Source organism: Rhineura floridana, chromosome 6, assembly GCF_030035675.1.
Source record: "Rhineura floridana isolate rRhiFlo1 chromosome 6, rRhiFlo1.hap2, whole genome shotgun sequence".
NCBI lineage: Eukaryota > Metazoa > Chordata > Lepidosauria > Squamata > Rhineuridae > Rhineura > Rhineura floridana.
The window spans coordinates 108755422-108772595 of record NC_084485.1 but is presented as its reverse complement, the minus strand read 5'-3'; the positions used below and the strand labels follow the sequence as shown (position 1 = coordinate 108772595).

At 40.5% G+C, this 17174-nt stretch overlaps 1 protein-coding gene across 7 annotated transcripts in view; it reads left to right on the top strand.

The window, feature by feature from the left end:
* Window positions 1-17174, top strand: part of SLC44A5 (solute carrier family 44 member 5) — a 258713-nt gene that overhangs the window by 77850 nt on the left and 163689 nt on the right. The gene's annotated exons all lie outside the window — the stretch shown is intronic.

The following is a 17174-nucleotide window of genomic DNA, read 5'->3' as shown; positions in this document are numbered from 1 at the left end:
CATTGCATAACAAACTATGAACACTGTGGCAATAAAATACATTTATACATTTATATCCAGATGAAAACAATTACAACAATCCAAAATCTAATGAGATTGTAATTTGACATATTTTGCTCTGATCTTTTTGGCGGCAAGAGCAAAATTTGCCACCGCCAATGTAACCGTATTTTGCTTGTCCACCAATAAATCAACTATTAAAATATCGGGGGGTAGCCCCACCCTAGAGCTAATCAGAGGTTCCAAGAATTTTTGTCTTGGGTCATTATACAGTGGGCACATTAAAATATAATGAACGAGATCCTCTATGGCCTTATTTCCACAGACGCAATAACGCACCGCTCTCGGTATTCCTTTGTATCTATCCTCCAGAAAGGCTGTGACCATCATCTGGAATCTTATCCCGGTGAAGGCTCTACGTACAGGAGCACTAGTTAAAATAATAAAATATGATGGGATGGCATGATTTACTTTTACAAGGGGGAACCACTGTGAAAAGGGCGATGACACTATGGAAGCCGTATCTTGATCTGCGTCAAAGTTCAAAATCCAGTTGCGAAGCTCCTATGGGGAAAAAGATAGAAGGTCTCCAGGGGAGAGATTATAAAAATCTATTAGAGCTCTAGTGGCTTAGGCCCAGCCTCCTTTCTGTAATTGTTCTTGCCAACAAAGTTTAACGATGGAAGTCTCGTCTGCCATTGAGATCTTCCTCCAGAACCTTAGCACAGCCAGATCTATTTTGGCTGTCAGAGATGGAAGGCCTAGTTCGGTCCTTACATGAGCAGATGGGGTTCCACGAGGGAGCCCCAAAATCTGTCTCATGAAGGAATTTTGAAGGGTCTCAAGACTGGCTTTAAGTGAATGGCCCCAGAGTTCTGCCCCATAAAGTAATTTGGGTAGGGCTTTGGCAGTAAAGATTTTCAACATAGGTATAATCAACTGTCCCCCACGGGTATAAAAAAACCTTTTCATTTGTCCTAAAACTCTTGCACCTTATAGTTTGGTATCTTCAAGGTGGGGTTTCCATGAGAGTTTGGAGTTAAAAGTTATACCGAGATATTTAAAGGACTGAACTTGTTCTAAGGGTTTCTCATTCAAAGTCCAGTTTGTTTTGGCCTTACTATGTTTCCCGGAAACCATAATTTTAGATTTTGTATGGTTAACCTGCAAATGCTGGGCGTGGCAATATTCCCCTAAGCAGATTAGCATTCTTTTTAGGCCGATTTTGTTTAAAGAAAAAAGGGCCAAGTCATCTGCATACAATAAAGCTGATATTTTTTTGGTACCCACGGGGGGGGGGGGAATCTATTTGAAGTCAGTGCAGGGATAATATCGTTTATGAAATAGTTAAAAAGAAAGGGGGCCAATATACATCCCTGCTTGACCCCTTTTGAAGCAGGAATTTCACGGGAGAGAGCACCATTCCTACCTGGATGGACACGTAGGAAATTAGATTGATGAAGAGATTTAATTAGCCGTAAAAGCCTTTTATCTATATTAGTTTTATCCAGTTTATGCCATAACAACTCCCTATCCACCGAGTCAAAAGCCGAAGCAAAGTCTATGAACGCAACATATAGCAATGAGCTCGGCCCTTTTAAAGATCTAGATATTAAGTGGTGTAAAATATAGGCTTGGTCCATTGTGCTCCTGCCCTTTCTGAATCCCGCCTGTTCCTGGTGAATAATCGAATGCTTAGTATCCCAGTCCATAAGTTTATTCAACAGGAAGCGCCCATATAATTTGTCGGTGATGTCAAGGAGGCTAATAGGCCTATAGTTACAGGGGTCTGAAGGGTCCCCTTTCTTAAAAATAGGTACTATTATACTGGTACGCCATCCCAAGGGTACGGCTCCCGTGATGTTAATATGTGTGAACAGAATAGCAAGAAGGGGGGCCCACCATGAGATTTCTGCCAAAAAGATCTCAGGAGGCAGCATATCCTCCCCAGGCGCTTTATTTGCACGAAGAGCCAAAATCAAATCTCCAATCTCTGTACTGGAGACTGGGGGCCACACTGGAAGGGCTAGCAAATCGTCAGACAAAAGGGGTGGTGTTAATGACACAGACCCAAAAATAGCGCTAAAGTGTGATACCCAGGTTTCGGGGAGAATCGGAGGAATAGGGACGAAAAGACTTTGGGCAACCCCCCCCTGAACAAGCTTCCAAAATTCCAGGTCGTTTCCTTGTAATAGGGCCTGGCCTAAGTCTCTCCAGTTATTCGCAAAGTAAGCTTGTTTTTTCTCTTTATGGAGCCTCTTGTAAGCCCTTTTCAATGAAAGTAATTGAAGAGTGGCTTCATCTGAGGCATCCCGGCGGGTATTTTTTATTTGGGCACACAACTCGCTCTTCTTTGCTCGGCATTCCCTGTCAAACCATGTTTTAGGGCCACCTACTGGTCTAACAGGGGCAGAGGAGGTCACCAATTGCTTAAGTGCAGTGGCAATCATCTCATATATTTCAAGAATGGCCTCTGGAGTAGAGGTGGCCTGTTGGTGAAGATTTAACAAGGCTGTTGTTCCCAAAGACTGTTTTACTGCCATTGCAATGTCTACTGTCCACTTCAGACGTTTGGTTCCAGACAAATTATCTAGTACTACGCTACAGGAACCTAAAGGAGTGTGATTAATTTGGCCTCGAAGGGTAAGGGAAAGGGGTAGATGGTCACTATCTGGCCTGTTTATAACAGACAATTCTTTAACAGAGAACAATAATAAAGTAGATCCAAGGATATAATCCACCACACTTACCCCTCTCCCTGTAATGAAAGTATAATAACCGTGTGAGGAATCCAAGTACGTTCCATTAAAGCAAATTAATTGCTGTCTAACCAGTAGTCGAAATAAGGCCCTCCCATTTGAATTAGAGATCTTATCTCTTGACGACCGAGGTAACACTGATATTTGTAACTGTCGGCATTGTGGGTGACCACTTGGAATTTAGGACACAGTCCACTTCAAGAATTAAGCTACCAGTCCCATTTATTTCAATTGGCCTAAGCATGCTTGGCTCATTGTGATCATCTTGCAATAAGGGAAGAAAGGGCCATGAAGATAAGAATAAGTTCACATCTAAAACTAAATGTCCATGGTGAACAAAATACACAGGCCACACATTAAGATTTCAATTTGTTAGGTCAGTTAAACACGGTTAACTTTAGGAATGTGCTTTGAGTGCTATTAACTCCTTGCTTGATGATGATGATGAGTACACACTTGAGTACTTTCTTAAATGTACCAAGTGAGGCATTGACATTGACAGTTAATGAGCACAAAGAGAATGCTTTAGTTCATACAAATGTGGGCTGAAGTAGGATTGCATAATGTGCCCAGCTTTTTAGTGCTTGACCTTTCGGGCTTATAGACATATGGAAGACGTTTTTCTTGATGGAAAGGATATGTTCACTCTCTGCCTCTTGGTGTCTGCTGGAAATATCTGTCTCCAACCCCCGCCCCCCCCATCCCAGCACTTTTTGTCAAGTATGTGCTGGCATATGCATAGAGATTGTTGAAAGGGAGGCAAAAGGAACATTTGCTTCATATCTTACCTGTAGTTCTTTCTCTGTCATGTGTGCCATTGCCCCATCATGGCTTTCTTGCTCAAGTCCCAGTAAAAAGGGTTACAACTGTTTTAAATTTCTTAAGAAACTGGGATGACCTGAGGACATCTGGACGACTGACTCCTTCACAAACTAGGACAGTTTGTACCCTCACCACTAATAAGTTCAAACCTTGAACCTTCCAGAACTATGGCTAAAGATTCCTTTTAAATTTGCCATTTTTGTGTATTAAGCTAAATATGTTTTCTCTGAACAACATTGTCCATACTGTTAGAAAAATTAGGTCAAACTGTGGGGGCAGAAAGAAATGTTTCCTTGTGGGGCTTGCTGTTCAGCTTATCAGCACTTAGAGCAATCAGCTGCACTACAGAGTTCCTGACTGGGAACCCTGTAGTGCAATTGTTCCTTACAAGTGTGGGGCACATGAGTGTCATTTGGAGAAACCAGCCTCATGGGGCAAAATAAAACCTCTGTTGGGTCTAACTTGGCCTGTGGGCTGGAGGTTCCCCCAGCCGGTCTAAATTTGCTTGAATTTTAAAAAAATAGTTTGGGGATCAAACAGAACATTTTAAATGGGACAATATATAGGCTGCACACTACTGCATGGAGCCTTCATGTGTGTCCCATGTAGCCCCCCAAGTGCCCCCTGTCACTTTCACTGCCAAATTGGCAACCAGTGCTGAAGTTGGTGATGTGGCCTCCAAACCTTTAACCACCCCAAATATCTTGCCACAGATTGCATTCACCACTGCTCCTGCTTCCATGAGATCGCCAATGTTTGTGTGAATGGTTTATGTGTGTGTGTGTGTGTGTGTGTGTGAGAGAGAGAGAGAGAGAGAGAGAGAGAATGGAAAACAAAGAATGAAAGAGAAAATGGTTTATGTATAGATGAAGGGAAGAGGGTGGGTGTCTGTGCTTGTGCATGTGTTCCTGTAAGAGATAGACATGGGTGAATGAATGATGCATTAATGAAAGGGAGAGAGAGAAAACAGGTGACCCAGACCACTTTGAGCTTCGACTCCAATCACTGTTGCCAGTATGTGTGCTCCCCAATATCTTTTCCAAGGGCTAGGAGAAAAGGTTGTCCTGGCAACCTTCAGATGACCCTGAACAGGCTGTACAATGTTGTATTTCTAAATGTGTAGTTCAGCTCTTGATGACTTCTGAACCTCATCTGTAAATTTGAGCTTATGCTTCTTAGTGACATGATCCTGCAGAAGCATTATGAAAGTTGGTCATTAAGCTTGCTTCAAAGTGATACTAATAATATTTTCTTCATTATTATAAACAGCATCGGTTTGGGATGGTTCTCTGGAATCTGTCATTTTTGAGATTTATTTATTTATTTATTTAAAATATTTCTATCCCACCCTTCTACCCTGTAATAGGGCACTCAGGACAGCTTACAAACATAAAATCAAACACGTACATAATAAAATTGTAAACAATAAAATCACAAAACATTAAAATACATAAACTACAATTAAAATACATAATGATATTAAATCCTGGGCAGGTATATATGTGCATAAGTGGTCCTTCAGGTACATTGGTCCAAGGCTGATTATGGCTTTAAAGGTCAGGACCAGCACTTTGAATTGGGCCCAGAAGCAAATTGGGAGCCAGTGGAGTTGATAAAGCACAGGGGTGATACGCTTCCTGCGCCGTGCTCCAGTTAACATTCTGGCTGCTGCATTTTGAACCAACTGTAATTTCTGAACCATTTTCAAAGGCAGCCCCACATAGAGTGTGTTACAGTAATCAAGCCTCAATGTCACCAACGCATGTGTCACTGTGGCCAAGTCAACTGCCTCCAGGAACAGATGCAACTGGGAGACCAGTTTGATTTGGCCAAAAGCACTCCTGGCTACCGCAGCCACCTGATATTCAAGCAGCAGGGCAGGATCCAGGAGGACTCCCAAACTGCGGACCTGCTCCTTCAAGGGGAGTGCAACCCTATCCAGAACAGGTTGCAACCCTATCCCTGGTGCAGTTTTCCCTTGACCAGCAGTACTTCCATCTTGTCTGGATTAAGTTTCAGTTTGTTAGCCCACATCCAGCCCTTCACAATCTCCAGGCACCGGTTAAGGGTGAGCACTCCCTCCCTGCAGTCAGGTGGTCGTGAGAAAGAGATTTAGTTATGTAGTTAGTTATCTTTGGGTCTTGCATGACACTTGAGGATTGATTACCAAGTTTTAAAAACATTCGTAGGGGATTGTGTAAAATTTCTAGATTTCTGGGCCATGAGGCAAATATTTTGATCCCTACCAATGACACATCATATTCTGTTCTTTAGTTCCCCTGATGTGCTATTGCTAGGTACTGCCTGCACAATGAGAGCCAGTGTGGCGTAGTGGTTAAGGTGTTGGACTACGACCTGTGAGACCAGGGTTCAAATCCCCACATAGCCATGAAGCTCACTGGGTGACCTTGGGCCAGTCATTGCCTCTCAGCCTCAGAGGGAGGCAATGGTAAACCACCTCTGAATACCGCTTACCATGAAAACCCTATTCATAGAGTTGCCCATAAGTAGGGATCAACTTGAAGGCAGTCCATTTTTTTTAATGAACAAGAATTAAATTGTATATTAAAAATAGTAAGCTACCATATCACAACTTGGAGATCCTAATTCCATTGCAAGGCAGTGGGAAAAGATACAATTGTTACACCTTCTACCTTGCTCTTCAACTGGCTCCTTTACCTGTTCAAACAAGGAGGACTCAGATTTTTCCCAGAACAAGAAGGCAGAGACAATACTAACATAGTTTGAGTTTTCTTAGTATGTGAACAAAAAGATAGAACTACTTCTATCGGATTAATCTTTCCAAGTGTTTGACTTTCATTATATTAAAAGTATGCAGGAGCCAATGGGCTACGTTACTGCCCTATGAGAAGCCCATTTCCACATGCCTCTAACCAACCAGAATTAAGAGGAGGTAGGGCAAACCTGGGATGTTTCCCTATGGAAATATTAGGACTCACCTGCTACTGAAGTGTCTTCTGCTGCTGATTGGAGCAGAACTGTGGCCATTAAAACCCAAGAAGAAGAGTTGGGTTCCTGTTGTACGCCATTTCACAGAAACCTAAATTCAGTTAGACACTTAAAGTGTCTTTAAATGAGATCCAGTAGTGAGAGGAGATAAGGTTCAGTGGAGGTGCCAGCCTGCTGTTATTTGGGGCCGTCTTTTTTGTTTTGTTTCCTCTGAACACTTTTCACTCCTATTTCTTTCACTGCAAACAACAATTTCATGGCAGAGAGAGAGAGAGAGAGACCACAAACCAGCAGGCAGAAAAAAGGATTGCTGCCACTCTTGGCTGGAAAGCTGTGCATCTCTTGCAAACTTTGACTATTTCCATACAATCAGTTACTATATTAGCTGGAAACAAAAACAAAGAGAACTCCACTTTAAGTACCACCGCCATCCCAAAAGCAGTTGAAAGTATATGTAATATCCATGAAATGTTAATCCTGGTTTTGATCCCCATGGGCTATTCCTCAAGGGATTTTAGGCTGAAATGCTATGCACACTTTCCTGGCAGTATGCCCTACTGAATATTATGGGATTTAATTTTCAGTTTGCATTTATTTATTGTACTTATATACCGCCCCATAGCCGAAGCTCTCTGGGCGGTTTACAGTAACTAAAAACATTAAAACAAATATACAAATTTAATAACACATCTTTGCATGTATAGGATTGCTCTGCAAGAACTTTTTCAAGGACTGGAAGCTACTTTTCTCTCTCCCTTCTCCCAATAAAATAAAATCCTACTATCGTGTCAAGTGGAACTTAGTTGTGATGGAAATTGTATAAAAGTGTCAATTTTTGCTATAAATCATCAGAAACGTCTATGATTTGTGTTAAGATTACATGGAAATTAAGTGTGTTCTGTAAACTTCGGCTGCAATCTGAAGCACATGTTCCTATATTTTGCATATAAGCATATATTTTGTGGCGGACCATATTCCCCCACCCATGGCAGCCCTTTTGTGGTGACGCTCACAATGCTTTCTCAAATCTTGCAAATGTGCCCCACAGGCTTAAAAAGAATAGAGATCCTGCATTAAGATATGGTAAGTCACTACTCTGGAAAAAAAAAAAGTCTATTAATTTAGTTTATTTGTTGCTGTGGTACTTTAGTAAAGAAATCAACACTGGTTGATCTTCCAGCTTTTGCTAGAGTTTGCAGAAATTGCTCTGCATGCATTTGTTTTTGAAATTTTGCTTATTGCAGTATTTTCAGGGACCACACATTTTATTTTGCCAGGATTTCTGATGATCGCACATTCATTGACTCTCTTAACCCCTTATTTCTTATATAAAATAGAACATCTCAGTGACTGTTCTGTCACTTCATGTTTCCATGGAGACTCTCCTTAAATGCAGTTATAATTAGCATGCTGCAGCCAGAGTGGTTTGTCCTCTGAAAGAAATAAGAACATCCTAGGAAAGATGTGTTATACTGTCAATTTTGCTACCGTTAAACAGAAGCAATTTCTATGAACTATGAGGTCAAACTAATAAAATATGTTCTGAGGCATAGCAGTTTGGCTGTAGCATTAAACAAGCCAGCCTGCAGATGTCTTCCACACATGTAAACATAATGCAAATGTGGTACAATGTTGCATTATATACTTTGGCTATGTGCATTCATTTTCTTATGGAAGTCAGTCTGCTTTCAACTACATATAAAGATCCTTCTACATAAATGTATTTGCACACATTCACTTGGACTGATAATTTACAAACCCCATGTTTGCAGTTGTGGAAATCCCTGTGCTGACAAATGAATATGGAACTATTTGTTTGAAAGAAAAATAAAATAAAAACCCTGCCTCCATTAGATTTATTAGGATGACTGGCAAATTTGATAACTGATGTCATAGGTTAGAAATGGGATTGCCTGGTTGCAATCTAAAGAATATGTATTTACCTTGATATCTGCTAATGCAGTGGGAGATAAGGTAGCCATGGCTGCTCCTTCCACCTATTTTGCCCTTGTTCTTTTGTGTGCCCTCCCCCGCTCCCAGTGTGCAACTTGACAAGCAGGGAGTCCTGTTTGCTATCTAGGTAGGGAAGGAAGGTGAAAGTAACAAACAGGGATTTCCTGTGGCTACTTTGACATGAATTTAAAGGTAAACAATATTCTCCAGGTAGTAAGCTAGTTAGCAAACTATTTTAAAATGTAACATTTTTAGCCAGTATTTATTCCTTATTTGTAGAACAGGTTTTAACTGGTAACATATAGGAAGTAGTTGCATGTCTTTTAGAAATGGCCAAAATTTAAATAGACTACAATTATAACTTGATCACCTAGAATCATTTCAGTTTAATTTTAGATTTGGTTTTGATACTAGATGGCTTTGGTCACCCTGCTTGATGACTTGCACCAAGAAAGGGGGAGTGTCTATTCATTGTTCTAGACTACTCAGCCTTTTTGAGTTGACCTGGGTATCTGTCTAGATCAGCCTTTCCCAACTAGTGGGCCACCAGGTGTTGCTGGACCACAACTCCCATCAGCCTCAGCCAGCATTGCCAGTGGTCAGGAAAGATGGGAATTGTGGTCCAACAACATCTGGTGGCCCACTAGTTGGGAAAGGCTGGTCTAGATTAAGGCTTGGAGGTGGGACAGTTCCATACTGCTGTGGTTCTGGTCTTTATTGGGAAACAGGTTCCAAAAGAAGGTAGACTATTGTTCCTCCCCATAGTAATTCTCCTATGGAGTTCTACAAAGGTCAGTTTTGTCTTCTGTGCTTTTTAACATTTGTATGAAACTGCTGGAACAGTTTGTGTGGGAGTAGAGTGTGGCATCATCGGCAAGTTGATGATACCTAGTTTTATTTCTCTTTGTCATCAGATCTAGGTGGAGCGGTGATCTCACAATAAGTACCTAAAATCATTAAGCTGACTGGATGAGGGAGGAAAAAAATAAGCTCAATGTAGGAAAGACATCAGTGACGATAATGGGAGATTCAGTAAACTAACTGGCTGAGGAAAAGGTCTGTTCCAAATGGGATCATACTCATTGAATGATCTGATACATAATTTGGGGGTATTTCTGGATCTGCTTTTGCTTTTGGAACCCCAGATAATGACTATGACCCATTGTGACTTTTCAGCTTCAGATAGTCCATGCCCATTCCTGGAACAGAGAAATCTGACTTGGTAAACTAGTGTAATTCATTGTTTTTGTGGGACTTCCTTTGAACACAGACCAGAAACTTCAGTTAGATCAATTGCTGTACCTTAGCTTTTGTTGGGTCTGGCCACGGGGAAGATAGTATGTCTATTCTTCAACAATCACAATGGTTAACATTGTGTTTCTAAGCTCAATTCAAGGTGATGGTTGAATCTGGCCTGGCTTCCAACCAAAGAAGCAGACTCAGGACTTGAATACTGGATTTTTCTGCATGAAGGTTTTTTCAGGAAATCAATACAGGAACAGAGCATCACGCTATAGGCATGAGTCAGAATACAGGAACATCTTCCAGGTACCAAAAAGTCTAGGCTTATCTGAGGAACAAGGCATGGAGGCAATAGCAAGGAGTCGCTTCCACAGCGCTAAACAGGCATTACCACACTTTTATATCAAAGAGGGGTGGAGACTTATGTTTGTGAGTTAATTCTAGGTCATTCTTATTTTTGCTACAAGACAAATGTTATTTCTAGGAGCTGAAAGCATCTTCTGAAACTGCCCTTTATCTAATCACCTTGTCCTTGGCAAAAACATAAACTGACTGTTTTCATTTTGCTCTCTTAGCTGTTTGTTGTATTTTAACTGTTCCACAGCTAAATCTAGGCTGGATGCCCTGGCAGACTCATCACTAGACGGTTCAGGAGAAAGGAAGAGAGGTTCTGGGCTTTTTTCAATATTTCTATTAGCAGGCTCAGATACATCTGGAAACTGTTCGCCTGTGCCTCCTTCATTCCTTTCTATGCTACTGGTAAGCCCCTCTCCAAGATCTGTACTCCACTATTCATCCTCCCACTCTTGGCAAAGGTTCTCCTTGGGGCCCATGACAAAATCTGTAAAGCTCAAAATAGCTTGGGCCTGAAGTATCTTGGGGAGTATTTTTCCCTATATGAACCCTCCCCTCCATGTTTTAAGATTGCCTTTGTCAACGTGATGCCTTCCATATGTTTTGGACTACAATTTTCATCAGCCCCAGCCAGCAAGGCTGTACAGAGGGCACTTGAAGGCTGCTTTAAGAACTGTCAGTGGCAAGCTCCTCTTCATTTGTAGATTTGAATTCACCAGAGCAGGGACTTTTCAGTACTATTTATCCCAGCATTGTGGAACTCCATTTTCCAGGAGTCTCATTTAACCTCAGTGCTTTTCTTTCAGACACAAGCAAAAACATTCCTGCACTTTTAATTGAGACATATTTTTGGGTTTTACCATAGTGTTGCACCATTTAAATTAGTATTAAAATTGTTCTTTAAAGGTTTTATGTCATAAACTGCTTGAAAACAGCTCAGAAGTGATTATACAGTTAGCAAACAAATAGAACTGTGTGAGGAAGTTTCTGCTGCGGTTGTTTCAGTTTCCTTTTCTTTCAGTTTTGGAGGAGTTTTGAAATACTTGGATTAACAGGCAAAGTGGCTTAAGATTCCATACATGTTCTCTGTTGTTTGCTGTATCCCCAAATATTGTCCTGTATTAATAGAATCACAATATACTATACCCATAGCCCAACTTACGCTGTAATTTCAGAAGTGTGCAATGGCAAATGTCACTTGTGAAATGCATACAAATGGTTGCTGCCTTTCCAGGAGATTAGACACAACTTTAAAAAGCTGTTGGGTAAACAAGAAAATGTTCTCAGAAATTGCCTTTTGTTCCACCATTTTGGAACTACTCTCAGTAGATTTAGGAAGTCAATAGGCCCAATGACGTCAGGTTAAAAGTTATCTGCACAATTTCCTTAAGTTTTTTGTCAGCTTATATGTAAATGATTGCATTATGCTGGTTTGAACTTTGGGCTCATGAATTCCACAGCAAGATGGCTAAAATGAGTGGAAGAGATCTATAGTATGTGGGGGGAGGTTGATGGACACTACATGACAGATGGGCCAAAACTCTGAACTCATACACAGTGTTATCCATATTGAAAATCTGAAGAACAAGAATTTATGTATGGTTCACACTCGTATTTTCTCCAATAATTATTTAATCCACTGGATGTAAGCCTTCTTGTCCTGAAATTAGGCAAAAACTATGGAAATTCTACCCCATAGCTTCTAAAAACATAAACTGCAGTGTAGCAAAAATCAGTTTTTAAATGTGTCCAGACTAGGGATGGGATCTGCATTTTGGTGCCGGTTCAGTTTTTTGCTCCATCGAACTTTCTTCTGGTACTGCTTCCTCAGGGATCAATATTTGCTATGTATACCGATTTGTTTTCCCCCACAAAAATGTCAGTATTAATATATTTTTTAAAATATTGATTTTTCATTGATTTTTAAAAATATATATTTTAAATGAAATATCAATATTAATATTTTGAGGAAAATGTCTGTATTAATATCACTATTTTTAAGGTGATTTTGTTTAAAAATCCACTTCAGCTGAAAAAAAACTGGTAGGAAAAAAACCCAATCCACAAGGATAAAAAAAGCACAAATAGGAAATCCAGTGTCAAATTCAAATTTTGTGAAATTTGAGCACATCCCTAGTCCAGACTCCTCTTGCAAAAACCTATGGGAAATTATGAGAACTTTTAGTCAAAGAAGCTATTGGCTACCTAAAGATGGTGGAATGAAACACAATAAGGGGACTTGGCCAATGTTTTTTGAAAAGGTCTCTTAGAGCAAAAATTGTTCTTCATCTGTATATACATTGAGATTAATGCATTGAGTCCCATATCTTAATATGTGGGATCTCTAAATATGACTGTGACATAAGCAATTTCAGATATAGCTCAAAGAACAGAGGGTCAAGTTTAGAAGTATTTCAACTGGTGTTCAATTGGTAACTTTTCTAAAGTCTTTAGAGAGTGGATATCTTTTGGCTCTGGCCAGAATGCTTAGTGGTCTTACTGTTAGCCTCCAAATAATATTGAGTCTCACTGCATGTGTCATTTTCTCAACCACAGTTAACTGTGATGCAACAGTAAGCTGATCCGTGACTCAACCTTTACTGCTGTTTGCTGTGGCCCATCTTTAGCTCCAGTGTTCAGTCTGGTTCTTCTGCACTTTGCCCAAGTAATTTCAATCCTTCAAGCTTGTTATCTCTGAATCTGATAGTGTTAACTTTGAAAATACTTTCTGGCTTGGCTACCAACTTTTTTCTTGGTATGGCCCCTTTTTACTATCCGTTAATCCCTTTTGTTTGTTGCTTGGCCATGTGCACTTTCATTCATGATCCTGCTTTTAGTCTTCATTCTGTTCCAAGAATGCCAGGCTTCTTTCTTGCCCTAAATTTATCCAGTACTTTCATGTGAAATCTTTTTTTAAAAATTATAACCTGCTGTTACATGAGGCTCTCAGTGGTCTGTCATCCAAATAACTGATCAGATCCACACCTGCTCAGTTTTAACAATGCTGTCACATCAGATACTTCCAGTCCATTTGCTAGGCCCAGTGCCAAATCTTAAATGGCCATGAAATGAAATGAAGGTTAGAAGTAGAAGCAGTAAGCAGTCATTTTGTTCTAAGAGATTATGGTAATTTCTAGGGGAAAATGTTATATTTATGTTTTTAAGTGCTTTGCTTTAGTGTGTTTGTTAATTTGCAAATTTTGCTGTGAACCCTCTAGTGAGCCAGTAAATAAATACATAATTTTGGTTTAAATGACATAAAGCTAAGTATTTCTTCATGACTTTCAGCAGAAAAAAATTAACAAGCCTCGGTTGTTATTTCCTTAGCAATAACCATTTGCAGTATGTATATCTGATTTTACACAAACATAATTAAACCTGAGGGACTTGCAGGAAGAACATAGAGCAAGTTAGAACTGGGTTCAGTTCTCATATAAGTGTAAATCCATAGGAAGCTAGTGAAGTTATTTTTGTTATTTACATTGGCCAAGAACCAAAGAACTGAACAACTAGTTTTGTGTGTCCAAGGGAGCCTTCAATTTGTGCTGCATAGCTAATCACTTTCGAATCTGAGGATAGTTTCAAAAGGTAGAGGGAAGGAAAAGAGAGATCAACATTTCCACTGCGCATATGCAAGCCTTTGAGCATGCTTAAAGTAGCTCTTCGGATCCTGGGTGTTTGTTGTTGTTGTTGTCATCTAATCCTCAATGGCATGTAATCACATCTGCATTAAATCCTCAACTGGATGGGGAGAACAATCCAACTCAGAGGAAGCCAGTGTAAGTTGTGCTGGAGCAAGAGTTTCACTGCATCCAATTGCCATTCAGGAGCACCTCAGCAGAAAGCTGTGTGCAGGGGCCAGAAAGTAAAAGCCTCCTCTCCCAAACACCCCTATCCATTGACTTATATTGTATTGATTTTCTTAGACCGACCTTTTTCCCACTGTAACTTTTGACTAAATTGGGACCTGCAGGAGTGCTCCAAACATGAGTTGGATGAGTCCCCTCACCTTGGCCCCTCCCCCAACATGCCCCTTTTAAAGGATTTATGCCAGCTTAACTTTCCCTGATTTCAGCTGAGTTGGCTGAGCTTCATCTGAGCTGGGCTGGGTGACTGGGCTGAGGGAGCATAGCCTGGCTGAGCTGGGACCCAGCCCGTTTAGCTGGAGATTTGCCACATCCAAGTCCCCTAAACCCAGTGTAGATATGAGTTGGATTGTGCCTAGGATTGCCAGGTCAGAAGCATCCCAAACCCTGAAATTATAGGGGTCATTAAGCATGATACATTAAATATCAACCACAGTCAGAGCTTGGAAGTAATTAGTTACAAGTAATAAATTACTTGTAATTCATTACTTTTTTGAGGAATGAGTGGGCAATTCCTTTATATTTTGATTGTAATAGAAGTAATTTTATTACTTTTGTGCAGTAATTGAAATGTTTACAGCATTACTTTGGGGCATTACTGGGGGGGGAAGCAGGGGAAGTCTTCTGCTCCTCTGATTTGTGGATGAAAATCATGTGCCTCAAACTGAGCTTCTGTGCAGCGTTGCTCTTCCCTCATGCTCTGTGGGTGGGTAGGAGGCGACAAGGGAGGAGGTGGAGAGTGAGATGGGGTGGAGTGGAGAACACAATTGTTTAAAAAAATGGATGGTGGTGGTGAAGAATGGAATAGAGGGAAAAAGGAGCCGGAGGGCAAGAACATGGATAAAGGAGGAGGAGGAGGCAGCAGCAGAATGGAGATAAAGAACTGTGGAGGTGAAAGATGACAACATGTATGTGTTTCTGTGTGTGCACGTGCATGTGCGCGAGAGAGAATACTGTGTTTGCACTTGGCACATGAAGTGGCCTCCCCCCCGGCTACTGTGCTGCATTTGCAGTATTTAATTTTTTTGCATCTCAAGGGGAAAAGTTTGCTTGGGTGAGTGTCCCTTAGTTGGTGACAAGGCAGAGTCCGGGAGGCAGTTAAGTGAGAGAGATCATGCTTGCTGGCTGAGTGGGGTGTGTGTGTTGCACTTGGTTTGACGTGCAGAGATGTGAGTAGTGGCTTCTGCCTCCCTCCCCACCTCTCTTACCAGTGGAGAGATCACCATTGCTATCTTATGCATAAAAAGAATTATTCTACTACCTTTGTATGTGTGTGTTTATTTTTAGTGTTGTTTTAGGCTACTTAGATGTGCAGCAGCCAAGGCCAGCACCTTGTAGGCATTTTTTTAAAAAAGTAACTGAAATGTAATTGAACTTCACTCACCCAACCCAAAATTCAGAATATGCCACTTTAAGCTGTTTTGCAACTGTTTTATACTTGTTTTTATGATTATTAAATTTTAAAGTGATTTATTTCTTATTGTGAGCTGCCTTGGTTTCCAATCTGCAACCCCACCTCACAGGGATGTTAGAAAGACTTCATATATACACACTCTGGAAATGTAAAATACATACACCCCATATAATAGTTTATTGTCAACATTGCAGAACATTTTTTTAAAGAAAAATAAAATCAGTGGGGTTTACTCTTGGTTTGGGGGATTAGCATTGCAGCTTTACTCCCAGAAAATGAGTATAGGGTTAAAGCTTCATATTGGGAAGGTTTTCAAAACAGTGTCCTCTTCAAGAGCCCAGGAAAATTTAATCTTGTTTGACTCCTATTAATTAGAAATGCATAACACATTGTAATGGCATTTAGATTTCCTCCACACAAAGACTTATGCTACTGCTGAAAGCTATAAACTTACTCAGTTTATGAGAGTTTAAGACAAGCAGGAAAAGACAACAGTTTTCTAGACTTGCTATTCTAGCTATTGCCTGAAGATCAACAAATCCCTTGTCAATTACAACCAGGACTTTGCTTATTGGCTACAAACTTGAAAGGGCGGGGTTAGAGCAGCCAGCTACAGGGGCGGCGGCTGACGTTTTGGTGTATATCTCTTAAACCAAACCATCTTAAAACTTAATTTTTTTTAAAAAAATGAAAACTGAGAGTTTGGAGGTTGAGGTGACTCACCTGGAGACCCAGAGAACACCCCAAATATCCAGAGTCTGTGGGCAAAAACCGGAGACCCAGCAACCCTAATTGCACCCTTACATGCTTTCTGTCATTAGCTATCACAAAGACAACATTTTCAGTAAAATACTTAAGTAGGTGGTTTACAGATTTAAAGAGCTTATAATTATTATAATCATACAAGTATTATTTATTTATTTATATTTATTATTTGATTTATATCCCGCCCTTCCTCCCAGCAGGAGCTAAAGTAAAGAATGTTAGAGTTGGAAGCTACCCTGGAGATCGTCTAGACCAACCCCTGTTCAGTGCAGGAACCTTGCAACTACAGCATCCCTAACAGATGCTTGTCCAATCTCTGTTGCAAACCTCATGCAGAGGTATATTCACAGAACCAAAGACTTGCCCTAACCTGTCTGGATCCAAAGTATTCAGTTCTAGAACTGGCTTTCTATCTCTCTATAAAGGCCTCTCTTCTGCGTGCTTTGCTCCTAAATACCTTTCCTTTACCAAAGGGAGTATTGCTATGGGTCCTTACATCTGTTCCTATTGGGATCTCTGAGCACTTTGGAATTTGGAAAAGTGCTTAAGGCTGATTTTCATGTAGAATAAAGAGGGGACAAACTGAAAGCAAAATTCAATCGAGTTCTAAAGTTGAAAGATACAGTGTGAATGGTTTATGAATAGCTCCACAACTGCGACATTAAATTACAGCCTGTATAACCACATGAGGATGTTGAATACCGGATACATAAAACACTTTTATTGCCAGTTACCTTTAAGGTTGAGCAGAATGAAAATCCATCATGCGGGAGCAGTCCTGCAGCACATTTTGCACAGGGGGATTGCAATAAGGAAGAAGAGAGAGAATTTGAGATTCAAGAAGGAGGGTTTCAGGGCTTATGACCTAGGAAAATGAAGAGGATTACTGAATGCATGATATAGGAGGTAAAGGATTACAGCTCATGTGATGTTGGGAAGATACAGACTATGGCAATACAAATTTGCTAAACTTCACACATTTTTTAAATTTATACTTCAAATAAACCCAGTGGAGATCTGTTGCAACAA